At 42.1% G+C, this 17,961-nt stretch overlaps 2 protein-coding genes across 4 annotated transcripts in view; one reads left to right on the forward strand and one right to left on the reverse strand.

Moving 5' to 3' along the window:
- The window catches only part of LOC117761837 (olfactory receptor class A-like protein 4), a 946,130-nt gene that overhangs the window by 93,434 nt on the left and 834,735 nt on the right, over positions 1-17,961 (reverse strand). The window lies entirely within an intron of this gene.
- The window catches only part of celsr2 (cadherin, EGF LAG seven-pass G-type receptor 2), a 63,705-nt gene that overhangs the window by 4,447 nt on the left and 41,297 nt on the right, over positions 1-17,961 (forward strand). The window lies entirely within an intron of this gene.

Genomic DNA, 17,961 nt, shown 5'->3' on the forward strand with positions numbered 1-17,961 from the left:
AACCTGATTCAATTATGGTCTGTTTTTATAGCTCACTTAGAGTCCAAAATAAGTCTTGATGTTCTTTAGGTGTCGTATTGTCTGACAGGCTTGTTCTTAATTTGACAGAAACGCTGACATTTAACAGCTGTCGCTGTTCCCTGCACACACATGGTGTTAACGGCTGAGGATTGTGGTTTGAGTGTGTTTCAAAGACAACAAGAGCAGGTTGAGATGTTTGTTCCACGGTTTATTGTAGGATAAGTAGGGTCACGTTAGGGCTGGGCGATAACACAATATCAATAATCATAATATTAATAAATAGCAATACATATATTGGCATAATGCTTATGCATTGTATAGTAACAGTGAGGAGGAATAATACATCATTGATCGACCTCAGATTTTTTAAATGTTTCGCTGTTTCTCAAGCGTTTGTTCTTTTCTGCTCATAAAGAAGAGTTTAAAACCACAACCTTCAGTCAGGAGCAAAAATCTAAAATTTTAACTTAAAAGAAATAATAATGTGATATTGATCGTGATAATGATCAGAATCGACTGATACAAACATTTTTATCGTGATATAACTTTTGCCTATATCTCCTAGCTCTAAAGCCACGTAGGTCTAAAACAGTTCTCACAGGGGTTGGTTAGGTTACTCATGTTAATTGTTGGTGTTCTCTCTCCTTAAATGCAGGTCTTAAACCTACTGAGTTCCCCGCACCTTTAATTTTGCATGCCAGCGCAAATGACAGCTTTTTATTTGCCCCAGATATGTGACTGAACTTGAATTGCACTCACAGAGAGTGGAGGAGGGGGTGTGTTTGTGTGTGTGTGTTGCTGGTGTACCCTTGGTTGGAGCTCATTTGACGCAGTGTGATCCGCTGTAAATCTGCCTTTTCTTTGACCTTGGCATAACCTAGGAGAAAAGGAAACCGAACCGGGGACGGTTATTCAGATGTTGGACATGAAGGTTAAAGATGAAATCAGATACTGAACAGGAACAGGGAGGATTAAGGCTGAGCCCTGGGATTCAGTTGATTTGCCTGCATGGGACGAACAAAACAGTGGAAGTGTAGATCAAGTGGTTTCCTATTTGTTGATGAGCTGATACTGACGAGCAGATACTGTATAGTTAGCGTGGGTAGTCGTTATTATGGATCGGAGCGGTGCTTTGCCTCTCTGGAGAACAATAGTGAGCTGTCTATTCAGGGGCAGGCGCTCGAGCTCATACCAGGCTGTGGTTGGGGGCAACAGCTGTGACTCCACCAAGGACCAATTAGAGGCCGTGTCTCCCCAGCGCGTCCAGCACCTGCTGGGGTTTATGTGTCAGCACCCCTGCAGGAGACAGGGGGGGGAGGTTGGAGGGAGGCAGGAGGACAGGGGGAGGGTTGGGGGTGGTTCTATGTTGTGGTTGTGTAAAGTTGAGATATGTGGAAAATACAGTGGTACTGTAAGAGGGAAGCAGGGAAGTCATTAGAGCGCTGGAGGAGGAGATGGGGCAGGAAGATGAGCTCCTCCTATAGATGCTGCTGACCCCAATTTTCCAAGGCTTCATCCTCCAGAGACCTCCCAAGTCTTCCCATTATCTTTGCCTTTATGCTGCCGTTTAAGAGGCCCCCTTATGATGGACGATTTCTGATGGGCTCTTTTGTATGTTGTTGGACTGTGATTAACAGTGTTGCTGAGCACTGCTCTTCATAATGAAATGGATGCAATGTTTCAAACGTAGCCACACTTTCGGTTAAATGTTTCCTGCACAGTGTCTGAAAAGAATCCACAGATTCTGATGATTTTAAAGTGGAATTCAGTTAGTATATAAATCCAATGTGTTGCCTCGACTCAGTCTCACACAGTTTTAGGATTAAATATATATAATATATTTATAATAAGAAGTACAAGAGGATTTTCATCCCATGCCAACTGTTTCTGCAGTGTGTACTTTATAACCTATCTCCAAGATTTAGTTTTACACCCCCCCCCCCCCCCGAGGTATAATATTGGTCATTGATTATATTCATAAAAACCCATAAGTAGCCTCTTAAAAACACATCTGGCACATAACCTGGGGATATTGCTGCCTTATTGTATATTGGCTGTGTACACTGGGCAGAAATTAGTGATTAGTAATCATTTAATCATGTTAAGGAGTTAAGGAGATTTACAGTGGTGGTATGTGGCTGCTGGTCCTGCCTCTGTACTCAGTGGGAGAGAACAGAGACTCATAAACTCATATCAGGATTATCTCTGGATTAATCGTTATCGGTGCGATAAAGCAGCTCATTTCAGGTTTGTTGTATTCTAACTCACATTCCTGCCACGTTGAGGACGAAACTGATATCAGATTCTACTATTTGCGTGTGTCACCTCTGTATTATGAGGAGAATTGCGGTCGCACTGCAGGGTGAGAGGCTGGGTGTCGTCTGTGGGATTAGATTTGCTGCGTCTGTATCCTGGGTTCTGTCAGATCAGTGTTGACATACTCAGGGGCTGATCTACTGTTCCCAGGCAAGCGTGAGCCTGCATAAATAGCTGTTTGCATTTGACGGGAGAGATTTTTTCCCCCCTGCTTCTCATTCATCCTTAAAGCCACGTTAATTTGCCTTTGGAAACTATAGCTAATCCCTAATTATTCTTCATTTTGACCGTGTTATTATGCTTGGTTGTTGGAATGTGAGGTGAATTTGTTGTTTTCTGTAGTTTTTCACTTTTATATTTACATTTCTTGCTCTATAAAGTGACTCTGTATGAGATACATTTGAGCTCCATGTGGCAAATATGCAGTTTTTACATTATTGCTCATTGCAACTCTGCCATGAGGACACTTTGCCCTTTTTTTCATTGAATTCTGAGCCCAAGCCCATTTCATGAGCCTGTGCTCACTTTGAAAACACCAACGGAGAGAGGAAAAATCACGCCTCCACAAATAATGATGGCACTTTGATTCAGCTCACATCACACTGCAGGTTATACACATGCTCAAATTACACGGTGGACAGCAGTAATTTTGTCTCTTTGGACACTGCCCGGACGGGCGGCGTCAAAGTGTGAGTGGTTGTAGACGCTCCAAGGTTAAACTACTTTGCTCTTTAAGTTGTCTGAGCCAAGCCTTCTGGCATTCAGCCCAACTAACTGCAACACACAACAAATATGCTTTTATCTATCTAGTTTTCTTAAAGATGCCTTGGTCCTATTTCAATTTTTTTTTTTTTATATTTAGATGGGATGAGATTGTGAAATTGTTTTCTTCCACAATCTGATGGAATAGTGAGAATCGTGTGCGGCTGCATAAGTTTATATGTTATCTTAGATGCCCCGTCCTTCACCATCCTTGGATAAGATAAAGCTACAAGACTAGAATTTTAATGGCGGCGACTCTCTGCTCCGTTACATAGTGAAGTACAAGTATGAACCAAGGCGTCCACAGCCAGAATAGTTTCATTATAATCTATTAAGTCTCCAAATTGTCTCTGCAGGGACTTTCTCAGATGTTTGTTTCTGTAACACTAGACCATCAAGTTGCACAAATCTGCTGCGTGTGTGTCTGTGTGTGTGTGGGGCCTCCAACAGCTGGACAGCTCTGATTGCTTCTCTCCTTGCCGTCATATAATTATTTCACTCAGCGCATCTTGGATTTCTGCGTTCTTTATGGGTGATGAATTTCTGTTTGCCTAGTGCTTGATTTCGCGGGATTCAAAGTCACAGCTTGCGAACGCTCGCCCGTGTTTTGTACAACTGGAGTCATCCCTAATTCTGTCCTTTTCATTCTTCCAGCCTCCCTCGCCCTCCCCGGACGGCGTTAGTCACACTTGCGAGCTTGCTTGGAATGTTTGCAGCGCAGTTTCTCTTCTTTTTATCCCCCTTTAACGTCACCTATCACCTTGATCCTGTTTCTCTTTTCCCCTCTTTTTGTTTGCGTGTCACCAATGGCCATTTTTCTCCTATCCCGCGAGGTCTATGGATCTCACCCCTGCACCCTCCCATCATTTCAAGCTCCTGCACCTTCCTCCCCCTTTTTACCCTCATCATCCACCACTCTCTCTGTCCGCCCCCCCCTCCTCCTTTGACTGTTGTGTCCCCCCCTCCCCACCTCTTCGCTGTGAAAGGAAGAATGCCTAAGAGAAATGCTTTGTTAAGCGCCCAGTTGTCATGGAGAACCCAGCAATGCCTGAGAAATTCCTTGTGGGTGGGGACGAGGGGTAAGGTCCCTTTTGTGGAGCCAAGTTTGTGGGGGGAGGGAGAGGGGGGGTTGGGTTAAAGGGGTGGGCAGGGGGGGTGGTGGTGGCATAAAGTTCTAAAGAGCAAACTGTCCCCCTCTCCCTCTCTCCGTCAAAGAATGTACAGGCTTTCTTCTGACCTGCAAGGCTGACCTGTCTCGTCGGTCGCTTTTCCCTCCACTAATGTTTTCGCAACACCTGACCGCAGGCGTAAACTTTCCATCGGCTGAGTGTTTTAGTTTTTTTTTGAAGGATAGAGTCTGGCCTTGCATGGGACAGACTTCAGAGACCGTCTGTTTTCAAAGCACTCTTGAGCTCCGAGCTTACGGTGATATGATCGTGTCTCTGAGCTCTTTGATTTGTGACACAGATGCGCTCAGAGGCTATCCGATTTCTTGCTGCTGGCTTGTTTCTCAGCAGCAGAACATCCTCCTGCGGGCCTCGCTCCTATACGCTTGGTTGCATTGAAGGTCCAGAGGAGATGTGTGTGTGTGTGTGGGGGGGGGGTGTGTGTTTGTCGTTGGGTGTGTGTGGGGGTGGAATGACATCATCTACGTGTTAGGAGGGGAAATCGTGTTTAGGATTAGGGCCGGCGCATCGCTGGGGTGAGTCCTTGCCGTGCTTGCATCTATCTCGGCATTGTCCTCAATATCCCAGGAGACAATGGGAGCGGGCTCTGTCTGGAGTTGCCCCCCCCCCCACCCCCCCAGCTCTGTCTTTGTGTCCACTTGTTTGCACCAGTGCTGCTGTCTTCAGAAGAGTCTCACCAGACCTGTTATTCATCTGTGACTTACACGATGTACTGTACGGTCTGACGCTGACACTTTTTAAAGTCGCCCCCTTCACTGAATCACTGATTGAGAACGATTTGTAAAGCTCAAGCACATTGATGGGAGTAAAAGTAGAGATTGAATAGTTGGCTAACAAAAACAGATAAATGGTTAAAAAGCCGAAAAACAAATGGATAAATTCTTCAAATCTACAAATGTATTGGATATATAGTTAAAATTGGTGACAAATAGTGGATACTTAGTTGAATGTAATAGATAAATGATTCATTAGTGAGGTAAAGTAAATGGGTATGAAGCGTTCGTCTTTTGCTGCGTAAAACTGTATAAAAAATATTTTTTCACTTTTAGTTAATTGATTATATGTTAAATAACAGTTTATAGATCTAATATGTAACAATTAATTATTGAAGTCTCTAAAAATAACTAGACCTGTTTTGTTGACCTGTGCAACTCCAAAATGTTTCCAACAATGTTCAAACCCAGAGAAATCCACAGCTTAATTCAAGGTAATGGGACGTTTCATCTTTGTAGCTTTTTAACCTGCATCATATCTTTTTTACTCGTCTCTGCAAACAACGCATTACGAAGGAAGAACGCACCGTTGGCAGCTTTTTTCCTTCCACTTTTTGTCTTGTTTCATGTGTAAATAATAATAATTCAACATCTCCACTGAGCACAGCATCGTTACAGCTCAGGCTTCTCACACTGTGAGAGTGACAGATTATGTTTATTTAACAGGCCATTACCTTTACGCTACATTGCGCTCATTTAGTCTCGATCCAGACGGAGATTTCACAGTGACCTGGTTTCATATGGTTTAACGCCGTTAATACAATATGGCAGCATTAGACCGTCCGACACGACGGTGTGAGGTGTGACTGACTGGTAGAGGTGATGAACCTTAGCGTGCAGCAGTTTAAGATGTTTCGTCAGCGTCAGATTTTTATCAGTAGTGACAGGAGGGCATCAGGCTAACTAAACAGATGGTTTCCTCTTGAGCTACTACAGTGGTGTGATCACAGATTGGTGGCTCTGAATGAATGAATGAGTGACTATTTATACTGTTGGCGGCAGTTTCACATTCGTACATTTATTGACTGTTTACCAATTTGTCTTTCTGCAAATAATTTAGCTGTGATAGTTTTCTAACACTTCAGAACTTCAATGACGCCCCCTTTCCACTTGTCAAAAATCTGACTGATATCTGATTTTGTCTGCAATGGGAATGGAGACAGTTGGCATTCACTCCCAGGTCAAATGACTCTGCAGTTGACACAGGTTTTTATCAGCTCTCGCTCCAATCGGTAGTGATGGAAACATGATGCTAATTTCTTCTCCCTCCTTTATTTTGGCAGTCTAGACACTGACACTGCACCTTTTCAGGCACAGCGTTATGATGTGCATTGAACTTCTGGGGCCTAAATAGCCATTAATGTTTGTGTACTTTTTATTTATTGCATCTTTGGGAACAACGTGCAACAGCAATGTTTTTCTTCGAATCGTGCAAGATGCAACACTGGCCAGACAACAAGTTTTCTGACATGGTCGTTTTCGGCACAGTCGTGATGGCGAACATGAGTCACGGAAGGGAAATGAAAAGAGAAAGGCCGGCAACCTGCTAATATTGGTGTAAGAGAGGAATAAGTGGCAATGTCATGATTGTGCTTCTGGTTGCTCAGGATCTAATATCTATCTACTGACTATTGGTACATTTGAGTAAGGCCTCATGCTTGGTCACATCTCTGCATGCTAATGTCTCTTTACCATTGCGCTGACAGCAGTTTTCCTTTTGATATGCAAATGCTCCGATTGGAAGAGTTCAGATCCTTTTCTGTGGCTCTAAAAGCTGCTTTACTATAGAGGAAGAATCCGTGGAATGTCCTCCTCTCATGGTCCTCACTTTCAGCAGTGAAGTGTCATCAGGGGATGCTGTGGCAGGGTCCGCAAATGAGTACGAATGGCCACCCTCCAGCGTAGTCAGCTTATCTCCTGAATGGAAGTATCAGGAGAGGGACTGTGGGTTCGCGCTGAGTCCTCTGGATTGAAATCCTTGGGTTGACATTGAGCTGCACCAGCAGTTTCCGGTATTGAGGGGCTGTAGGAACGAGGTGTTGTGGTTATCGTCACAGCTGATCTTTGTTCTTTTTTAACTTCTTAATCTGATTTGCTCTGCAGAAGAAGATAAAACAGCTGAATTTATTTAAACCATATTTCACAAACAAGGTCAAAGACCAAATGAATATTTTTTCAACCTGTATATCTTTTGTTCTGAAACGAAGCAACAATATGCACACATGAGTAATTGATAATTGCACATTATGATGTTTGGTGTAATTTGGGTTGCTTGATGTAATGGCTCTACCACGGCTCAGATACAAATAACAGAAAATCTGCTGCGTAGGAGTTTGAGCATTCTGCCCGTTCCCTCCTCTGAGGGTGAGATTTGCACGTGGGTTTTCTGTTACATGAGCTGTTGGTGTTTTTATTTTCTGTTGTTCGGCTTCTCCCCAACAACGGATCCAACAAATGGGCTCTCGACCTGGTGGGGGTGAGGAGCTTTTTATCCCGGCTGTCACTGTGGTCTGAAAATTCCCCGAGCTGCAATTGTTAAATGTTTTGGGTGATCAGAGAAGCTTAAAAATGTCTCAGCCAGCCCCTCATTTTAATCTCCATACAACTCGTTTCTCAGCTACCTTGACTGTAGGCAATGTAGAAGTTGGCAAATGTGCTTAAAATGTCTTTTAATTGAATGGCTAATGGTATAGAGAATTTTTCTATGAAAATCCCACTGCATCTCATAATGTAAAACATTAAAATATATCTCACGATTTATCTTTAACTTAAGTGCGTAAATCAGTTACCAAATGAATATTTCTATTTCCATTTCCATGTTACAGATCATAGTCTGATAACAAAATCAAAATTACGACCTACGACTTGTTTACACTTGAATCCCGGTCATGTTACATCAAGCAGGAAACTGCCGTATCTCGATGTTGCAAAATCAGCCATCATCTGAAGATTAAGTAGCCTCGGGGTAACGGCCAATATTCCGATGTAGACAGTGGATATCTGGGCTGAGACTCTGTGTTCTCTTCACCTCACACTGTGTACAGTCTATAATTAATGTTATCAAAGGAGTTAAATGTTCCTCCACTCAAAAGACAAACAGCGATACTTTTTGTAGGTGTTGTAGGTCCAGGCAACATTTCCACTAACCTCTCTTAACAGCTACCTGAAATTAAAAAGCATTTTGGTCGATATGCTCCGCCTCTTTCGCCCTCCACACAGACTGTTTACCTGCGGACAACCAAAGCCTGCTCAAATGTGATTGGTCAAACTAGAAACAGAAACCAGAAGACTTCTGGGCCCAAAATCTTGTCCTTCGCTTACAGATTCTGTATAAATCTGTTTATAAAGATTACTCATAGCCTAACTGGTGTTTTTGAGCAGATTGTGATGTACGTGTGACTCAGATTGGATTAAATAAAGTACAATTTCACAGCTATAGCTCAAGGTTTAATCGATTTTTATGACCAGGGGGTCTTCTGTACTCTACTAGGCTTGGTGACGAGAATTATATGATAACCTCAGTATTTTTAAATTCCTTGGGCAAACCCGTCTTAGTCTTGATTTCTGATGGACAGATGGTGAAATGAGCCGTATATGAGGAGCTGGAGGTGGATGCAGGCCTGGCAGGAGTCGTTACAGTATTTTAATGCGAAAGGCGGTGGTGGTGGGGTGTCAGCCTCAGCCGTTGCCTGTCTAGTGGGGGGTCAGGAAGAGGGGAGATGGGGGGGGTATAGGGGTAATGAAATGAAAAACCTGTCCTTCCCTTTGAATGCATGCAGCCCCCTCCCCCAACCAGCCATCGGCCTCCATTCAAACGCAGTTTAGAGTGTTTCACCTTTCAGCCCCGGTTAATTCAAGCAGACCGCTCCCCCGTTCACATTTTACTGTGCCCCTTTTGATCAGGAGGACTTGAGATTCCAGCTTTTGAATTAAATCGACACCAAACAGAGAGCACTTAAGTTTTAATGAAGGAGACATCTGATAAGCTTGATGTAAGAGAGTTAAGACTGAGGCTCAGAGCTCCAGCATTGTGATCAACTTCTGCTCCCTCGGTCTTTAACCCACATCAGTGCTCATTATTTTCTGTCCAGGACATATTTTTTTCCCTCTCTACACTGGAGTGTTAATTGAAGCACAGCGTGCTGGCTGCTAGGAAGGTGAGGATTACGCCTGTTGTCCTGCTGAAGGATCTCTCCTCCTGTACAGTGGGCTCCTTTCCCATTCGTATGTCCAAATCAGATCCATTCCCATAAAAAATACAAAAACAAGATTTGAGTAAGCTTCAATTTGGAATCATGCCATTTTGCTCAATGAATGTCCGAGGAAATGATCTATATTCCCAAAAACTGCACAGGCTACACCATTCTTTTGGTTTTCATAATATAATATGTAATAATTCTTCATTTAAATGTGTGTACTGACATTGCTCAAAATGTTCCCACAATGTTTAAACACAGACAGATCCTTACTTTCAATCAAAGTAACGGGACGTTTCTTTTTTGTTGCCCATGATCCCGTGCTGGTTGAGAGAGACCCCAAGAAGCACAAGTCACATATTGTATGTTTCAGCTCCATCATATGATCGACCAGTTGTCTTCTGTGGTTTTAAACAAATATTTCAGAGCTGTCGGATTCGTCTCTCCACCAGATTTACAGTTCAGTAACCTGTTAGGTTTAGTCTCAAAGTGGCCATAAAAGTGTCAGGGTGACGGCACAACTGGGTTTCACGAAGAACGGGTGAAATGTAATACATTAGTCAGGGTCTCATACACACACATGCAACCGCAGAGTGTCAGTAATTAATGTATATGGTTGCAGGCTGCTTCAAGGGCAAGTATTTAATTCTAATTAAATTAAACAGTGTCCCGTTGTTGGTCCCATGGGGACTGTACTCTCAGGTCGTAGCTCTGTGGTTTGTTTGATTGGTGTGTGGTACATAGCGGCGTCTCCCTGTGACCTTGTGTGGACTCACCAGTGTGGTGTTTGTCAGCAATATGCAAACATGACACTTGTGACAGTATTTTCACACTGTAGCAGCTCATTAAAATTGTTTTTTTACGTGTCGTAGTGACTGTAGAAGCTTGACAGAGACGGCTGTTGTTCCTGTTTCAGAGCCCAGGCTCTTACTTATCACACTGAGGAAACTTTGGACTGAAGTGAAAGATAAAAATAAATTTCCTTCACTTTTTTTCTATCAAAAACATAAGAAAGAAAGCAATCAATCTCATGTGTTATGAGTCAGTAGATTTTTGCAGAACAAACCAATTAAGACTAAAATATCAGTTTTGAACATAACCAATACATTCTATGAAGCAGTGTGCTGCTGTATTTCAGAATAAAGTAGTTGAAGCCCATTTTGACATTTGTGTGCACCAATAAAATAAAGCTGCACTATTCTCATTATTCATCATCCATACACAATCGATACGTTGTAATTGCAAAACATGCATTATTGTCTAAACTGTAGCACTATATATTCTCATAGGATTTCTTTTGATGTACTTTGTGCAAAAGAACTAGTTTTTCTTCTTGTTTCCATTTCAGCCAATTTGCTGGTGTTCTATCCACATTAATGACTTATGAATATATTAGATTGCTGTCATTTTCATGTATTAACCAACAGTGAAAATATTTTGGGAATAAGACCTAAAGGAAGGGGAGAATAAAAGAAATTAAAATGCAGAATTGCTGAATTAATAACGTATAAGGACTTTTTAAAGAAGGGACAATATGTCTAATTGTTTAACTCCTTATCTGACTCTTAAGATCATTTGTAAGTGTAATCATAACAAGTGTGAATATCAGATCTTTTACATCATGAAACAAACGGCCAAACAGGAATTTAAGTTCCACTGCTTATTTTCAAATCATTAAAAAGTTGCGGATCTGTGAAGGCTCTGAACTGCAAAGGCATCTTCGGGCCTTACTGCTCCAGTGTGATTTTTAATTTATGATCTCCCTATTGATCTTGGAAACGGGACCCCGGCTCTGCGTTCTTTGATGTTGTGAGTCCTCCGTGCTCGCTGCGCTGCATACTGTAGTGTACTGATGCTGAGCAACTAAGACAGCCTCTGCTGAACCTCATTACCTTCTTACCCTGGGTTTCCCCCCCCAACATGACACACTTCTGCAGTGAAACTCGCGGCTTCCTCCGAGGGACCATCAGCCGCTGCGCATCACAGAATCAATGTGGTTTTGTTCCAGTGTAGCCTTTCTTAATGCGACACCATTAGACGTATGATGAATAAGTGCTTGAGAGAGCTGTTGGAGTGTGATTATTTATCAGCTCTCCAGTGTCATGATGATAAATGGTGTTGGTATAGTGGTGTGGCTCTAATGTTCCCCCCACCCTCACAACAACTAGCAGGCGCTTTCATTGGCTTAGTGTTTAACCTGCACATTCGGAGGCGGAGAGGCCAAGATGGAGGCCTGCTGCTGTTGTTCCGCTGAGCAAGACACTGAGTCAATACCAACCATGTGACTCTCATCTGAATTTCTTGTCTGTGTGTGAACCATAGACCCTGTGTAAAGATGGACGACAGGTCTCGCCTTCCTCCCACTGTCCATAAACAAAGGCAAAATATCTCGGATACGAAAGCTGTCATCAGCTGTCGTCTGCAGAGTGGCGATCAAGCGATGGAGCTGCAGCAGCGAGCTCCAGCCGATATACACGCTCGACCAATCCCGTGTCAGTCTTAGCTGTCAGTCATGACCAATCACTGCATATTTACAGCATCAAGCAACGAATTAAAACCAAAATGACAGACCCCATCTTTGAGAAATATTTATTTTAAAGGGGTACTGTGACTTTTTCGTTTGGTCCATGTCCCATCCAGTAACATTGAGGAGGTGGGGTCTAAACGTCAATGTTTATTCCTCTTCTTGTCTGGAGGTGTTATTTAGAACTATATAGGCTGTTACAGTCATTTACGCACACCAAGAGGAATTGTAAGTTGTATGCATATTGTACATTTAACTGGTTCATAGCTTGCTAAATGTTCATCAATGTGTCACAACCTTTAAATTGGATTCTATGGAGCTTAAAATAATTACAGCTTTTTGCATTTCATTAGTTTTGTTCTCTGTGAGACTGCAGATTGTCTCATCTTTAGAAGACGTGCAGCCCACTAACCTTCGGTCCTCTGAAGGTGACGCCTCTACGCTCTGTGTGCTCCTGGACAGGGACACAGCTCATGTGCCCACATAGTCATGGCTCTAAAACAGATGCGCAATATTTGTAACTTTTTGACTTAAGTAGAAAACTCACAAATATAATCTTAGCACACAGAGACAGATAAATAGTTATTACACCAGCGATGGGGACTCTCTGAGGGAGATTCCCTGAGAGGCTGGGGTTACCGTCGTGCTGCTGTGGCTGATGTCTCTGTCCTCAGCACTTGGTCACAGAGTCTTTCTGATCTTTATCCACCATGACTTTGTTGACATTTTCTGGGATTCAGCTGGGAGTTGTGATGGTCACTTTGTGCTCTAATTAGCCCGGTCTCACCGATTTGCTCTTTATGTCTTTGTCTCCTTCTCTCAGCTGAGAGAGACTTAACCCAGCCACTAAGACACAGAGTAGCCTTCAAATAACCTGTATATCCTGGTCTGGTTATATGTTTCCTTATAGCAAACATGTCATCTTAAAGGCCCTTTGTGTTTACATAACTTATATACTCATGGAGTATTTGTTATTCATAACTTCCTGATGGGTGAAACCGGACCTTATTAATATTTACCTTAATAAACATGACCTGAGACTCTCTGTAATATAATCCATCTTGTTCACATGCCTCCGTTTTTCTGTGATGTCTATTTCTCGACTCCGTTGATCCGGGTGGTTTTATATTAGGAAATGACAAATGACCAATGGCAATCCAAATATTTAGTTAACACATTGGATGATTTGAGTTTATAAGAGAGAGAAAGATGTTATCTTGGAAAGCCAATGAGCTCTTGGTGGTAAGGGCTGTCTATGTGCTGTGTGATGTGCAGAAACGCGTGATTTCCACAGCCCAATTTATACGTCATGTGTGATCTACCTAGGCGCCACCCCCCCACCTGAACCTTTGGGACATTTTCCTGTTGTTGTGAAGGTTTCTTACTCGGACAATCTGCTACTGCCTTCTTCATATGTGAAAAGCAAACTCTACAAAATGTCCAGAAAATTTGGTCTGGACATTTTCCGTAGTTTGCCTTTCACATAAGAGGAACGCAGCAGGAGATTGTTCATGTCTGAAAACGGCTATTGAAGAAAGTCAGGTGCAGTCTTGTATTATGATGCACCACAGTTGCAACTCACCTGAATCACTGACATTTGCTATTTTAATCGTGGTGTCATATATTCTTGCCGTTTTCCTCAACTTCAGGGATTCTGTTATGACTAAACCTCCACTGCTTCAATTCAATGTACACTCTGTTTGTATTGACGTATGGATCACCACAACCACCCACACACATATAAACACACAAACACACACAATGTTGTACACAGCCTTGGCAGTCCTGCAGCCACAGTGTGTGTTTAATCTTTTCCCTGGCGCCACTTCCTAGCTGAAAGCATTCCTGGCACCAGAGGCCCAGAGGGGGTCAAGCTCTGGGTTTAAAGCAGTGTCACACTTCAGAGCTGGCACCTTGTCTCGTTACCAACTAAGCATCCCTCTTTATCTCCTTTTTGGCCCAAAGCGCCCCGCTTACCCTCCGTTCCTGAGCGGAGTATCCTTCCGTGGAGAATGACCTCTTTGAAGGATGGTCTGGTCCCTTTCAGGGGAGATTCTCCTCGCGCTCAGTTTCCCAGCGCTGCGTCTAGATCGAGCTCTGCCCGAGCTCCCGAACAAGAATGTGAATTGGCAGAAGACATAATTAAGGCGATGTCTGTCCTCATACGTGGTCTATACTTTGAGAGCCTCTGTTCACTGAGAACTGTTTTTCTTACTAAGGTCGCTGTGGAGTATCAGTTATAATGTGGTTTGAAACAGATAATATGATATGAAAGATGAAACTGGCGGAGGTAGAGAGAAGAGTATTGTTCGATTAGAAAGGATCCCAGTGTTAGATGCTGCTCCACCAAACCTGTGAACGTGTCAGAAACACTCCGGCTTCCCTGCGCAGCAGCTGATACTGTGTTTGTCTCCCATGAGGCTCAGAGGTTTAAATGCTCCTCTGTCCAAAACCTGGAATCATAAGGAGTCAAACTGTCACAGTTTCACAGACAGATCGTAGCTGCATGTAGGGCTCACCTTGATTTCAATAGGCCCCTTGTGTGTGAGTGCGTGTGTGTGTAGATGCACTTCTATATTTTTGAGGACCAGTTTCAGTCACAGACATGACTTTTGGTCGGTCCACATACATTCAAAGGTCTGGTTTTATGGTTTTAAGGACTCAAAGTTTCAGGTTAGGATTATGGTAAGAGTTGGTGTTAAACTGTAATGGTTAAGGGGTTAGGGAATGCATTATGTCAGTGAATGTCCCCATAAAAATAGAAGTGCATGATATTTGTGTGTTTTTTTAGCTTTAAATGTCCTTCCTGTGAGGACTGCTGGGATTTGTTTGCAATTGAAATGTCATCTAACTACTCAAGGTCATCAAGGTCACTGTCTGTAAATCTGTGTCATCATGTTCAAATATAAAAGCAAAGTGCAATTTTTCACAAATTCTTCCTGTTAATCAGGTAGTTGATCAGCAGCAATATTTTCAGAATTGATAAATTATTTGAACAATTTATTTTAGGCTGCAATGTCAAAATTCTTTGGTTCAAGCTCCTAAAATTGACATATTTGTTGGTTTTCATCATAAATACCTAATTTATATTTTTTGATTTTTAACTGCTGGTTAGACATACAAATAAAAAAATGGCAACAGGCAGTGTTTTTTCCCTTCCTTTTACTGTTTTTTAACATTTCGACGCAAACCATGAATCAATTTATTGAGATAATGAATCCGTAAGAGGGAAGCACATTGGTGCAGTGGGTAACTCTGTCGCCTCACAAGCAGTTCTTGATTCGAATACCGGTTCGGCCTGCGTGTTTGTGTTTTCGTTTTCTTTAAATCGTAGGTCTGACTTTGAGAGTGACAGGTTTTGTCTCTGCATGTTGGCCCTGTGATACACTGGCGACCTGTCCAGGGTTTACCCCGCCTCTCACCCAATGTCCGCTGGGATTGGCTGTTTTCCGCCCTCGGACCTCTAAGGAGAAGTGGTGCAGATAATGGATGGATGGGTGGAAACGTTGATGAAAGTAGTTGTTGGCTGAAGCACTAAAAATATATTAATCAAAACATTTCAAATCAATGTTCCCATGCAGAGTTTTAAATTGACAAGTTAGTTATTGGACAGCAGTTCTGATAATCAATTAATCCTTTATACGTTGTATCCATGGGAAATGTTTAATAGTGTTGTATCAGTTGTATTTATAGTTTTAGTAAATCGCTTAAGTGTTTTGTCTTTGTGTTCTCCTCTCACATGCAAGTGCTTTTCTTGTGTACACAGGTGTGTTTGCCTGTGTTTGCATATGTGTGTGTGTGTGTGTCTCTGTGTGTGTTTACAGTAAAGTGTGAATTAGAGGAGCGACCCTGCTTGTGTCTCTGCTTTGATTTGTTTCTCCACTTCCTCTGCTAAGGCCCTGTATTATTACAGTGCTGGAAGCTCTTGACTGAAAGCAGAAGGATTAAAGCCGTGTCAAACATGCTTCTGTCTCACTTCCTCTATGACCCCCCTCGTCCTCCTTTTCCTCCCCCCACCCCCCTTTGGCACTCTGAGTTTAAACTCGCCCGGTGCCAAACAGGGATCTGGTAACTTTGGGCAGTGCTGTTTGTTTGTGTGAGTTCTGCGCGCAGGTTCTGCTCTCTGGCCGGCGTCCAGACGCAGCAGTACAAAGCGGTCATTGATTATTGCAAGAGGGAGAGACTGAGGCTTGTTTTCATCACACATTTGATTAGATTAATCCTGTTTTGTGTTTGCTCTTGAGGCTACAGAAACCTGCAGGCCAGCGGTGAGATAGACCAAATGATAGTAGTATCTTTTTGTGACCTTGAGTAAGTGAGTGAGACCACGTAACCTTTTCAAAGACCAACTGACACAATATTACTTGCAAACCAAACGTGCGATTCATAAGGAGACACACCATTGGTAGAATTTCTGTAGAATTCTTCTGAATTCTACAGAAATCCATCTCATATACAAATTATTCATCTCATATACAAATTATTAATTCTTCAAATAAATATTTGTTTTTTAAATATATACTTGTTTTCACTTCTAGAAAATTTCCCAGATATTTAAAACTCCACAGATGATGAGATGAGATTACTCAAGATGGGAGAAGAGGAGAGGATCAGTCAGTGAAATAAAATATTAAAAGAATATTCACCCATTGGATTATGAGTATAAATAAATTGTGATATGTTAAAGAGATTTAATGAAGCTGTTTGTTGTCCTTGTTTCTGGGTGTAGTGATGAATTATACCTTTGCTGTAGAGTTTCTGCTGGATTTAGAGCAGCAGTGGAGCTGTAACAGACACAGATCTATAGGATTTGTGCTTGTTAGCAGTAAACTGAACTTCTCTGTGTTCTTTTTGTTCCTTGTGATTGGACGGTTTAGAACGGAGTCTGTTTTTTAAAAATAATTTTACTCCTCAGTGAGCAGAGATCTGCTCCTGTCTGTGACATGTAGCTGAAACGAGATGATGAGCGGTTCTCAATTCATTGTAAATGTGGTGAAAGTAGAAAAACATGAAGGAAAATGAGCTCAGCGAAGTCATAAGTCTATGTAAATGAAGATCGTAGACTGTGGTATGTTTATCATGCAAGACGCCATGAGATGCAACATGATGAAACAGAATCATTTACATCCGTCTACATTAGAAACCAGACGTGTTTAATAACAGCCAAACATGTAAATGAATGTGTTGAAAGACCTTGTGAAAAACAGCAGACTGAAAAACACTTAATGTCTGCGTTCACAACCAAAGAATAAACAGGATCTGGTTTCAAAACAACAAGACAAAAGAAAATTTGCTTGGCTGAGAAATACAGATTTTCAGTATATAGTGAAGGAGCATCTCTACCCCAGAACAAAGAAAGAATAAGTGAGGTGTGAAATAGATGATTATTGAAAGAACATCTACTTTCTTCCTCTTGGCAAACATGTCTTCTGTTTTTGCACATGAGAAACAACCAGAAAAATACTCTCCTCGGCCATGAATTTTTTCATTTAAACACAATGTGCGACTTTTTGCTTTAATCCGTAGTTTTCAGGTGTTGTTTTTAACCATGTTGTTAGTCTGTTTACACATGTGAGTCTACTGCACAGTTCTGAACCTGTTGTTACAGTAGCAGCTCCAGCATCAGTCCTCCACCCTGCATGTACCTGCATCTGTCCTGTTGTCACAGCTGCTCCATGTGCGAATGCCGCGACAGTCAGTGACTTTGATTTTCGTAGGATTTAGATTTATCAACACACGTGAAACCGCATCAGATGACAGTTTTTGGAGGAAGAAAACATCCTGTTATTTCAAGTATATAAAGAGGTCTGGTGATAATTGAGTTTTGTGTTTGTGTCTGTTAGTCAGCAGGATTTGTGTCTGTTAGTCAGAAGGATTTGTGTCTGTTAGTCAGAAGGATGTGTGTCTGTTAGTCAGCAGGATTACACCAAAACTATCAGGTGGATTACCAGGAAACTAAGGATGTGGTATGGGTGAGGGAAGAACCGGATGAGGGCGCAGATCTAAGATTTTTTTTCCTACTTTCTTTAACAATGCCAGATTGCATTTTATGAAGTTTCGTCGATTACTAAGAGAATAATTGATATCCATTAACATTACATATTAATATAGAGTATCGGGTATGTTTTGGTGACTCATATTTATGAGTGTGTGAAATAAGGTGCGGATCCCCAAAAAAATCT

This window comes from Hippoglossus hippoglossus, chromosome 5 (genome assembly GCF_009819705.1).
Source record: "Hippoglossus hippoglossus isolate fHipHip1 chromosome 5, fHipHip1.pri, whole genome shotgun sequence".
Classification (NCBI taxonomy): Eukaryota; Metazoa; Chordata; class Actinopteri; order Pleuronectiformes; family Pleuronectidae; genus Hippoglossus; species Hippoglossus hippoglossus.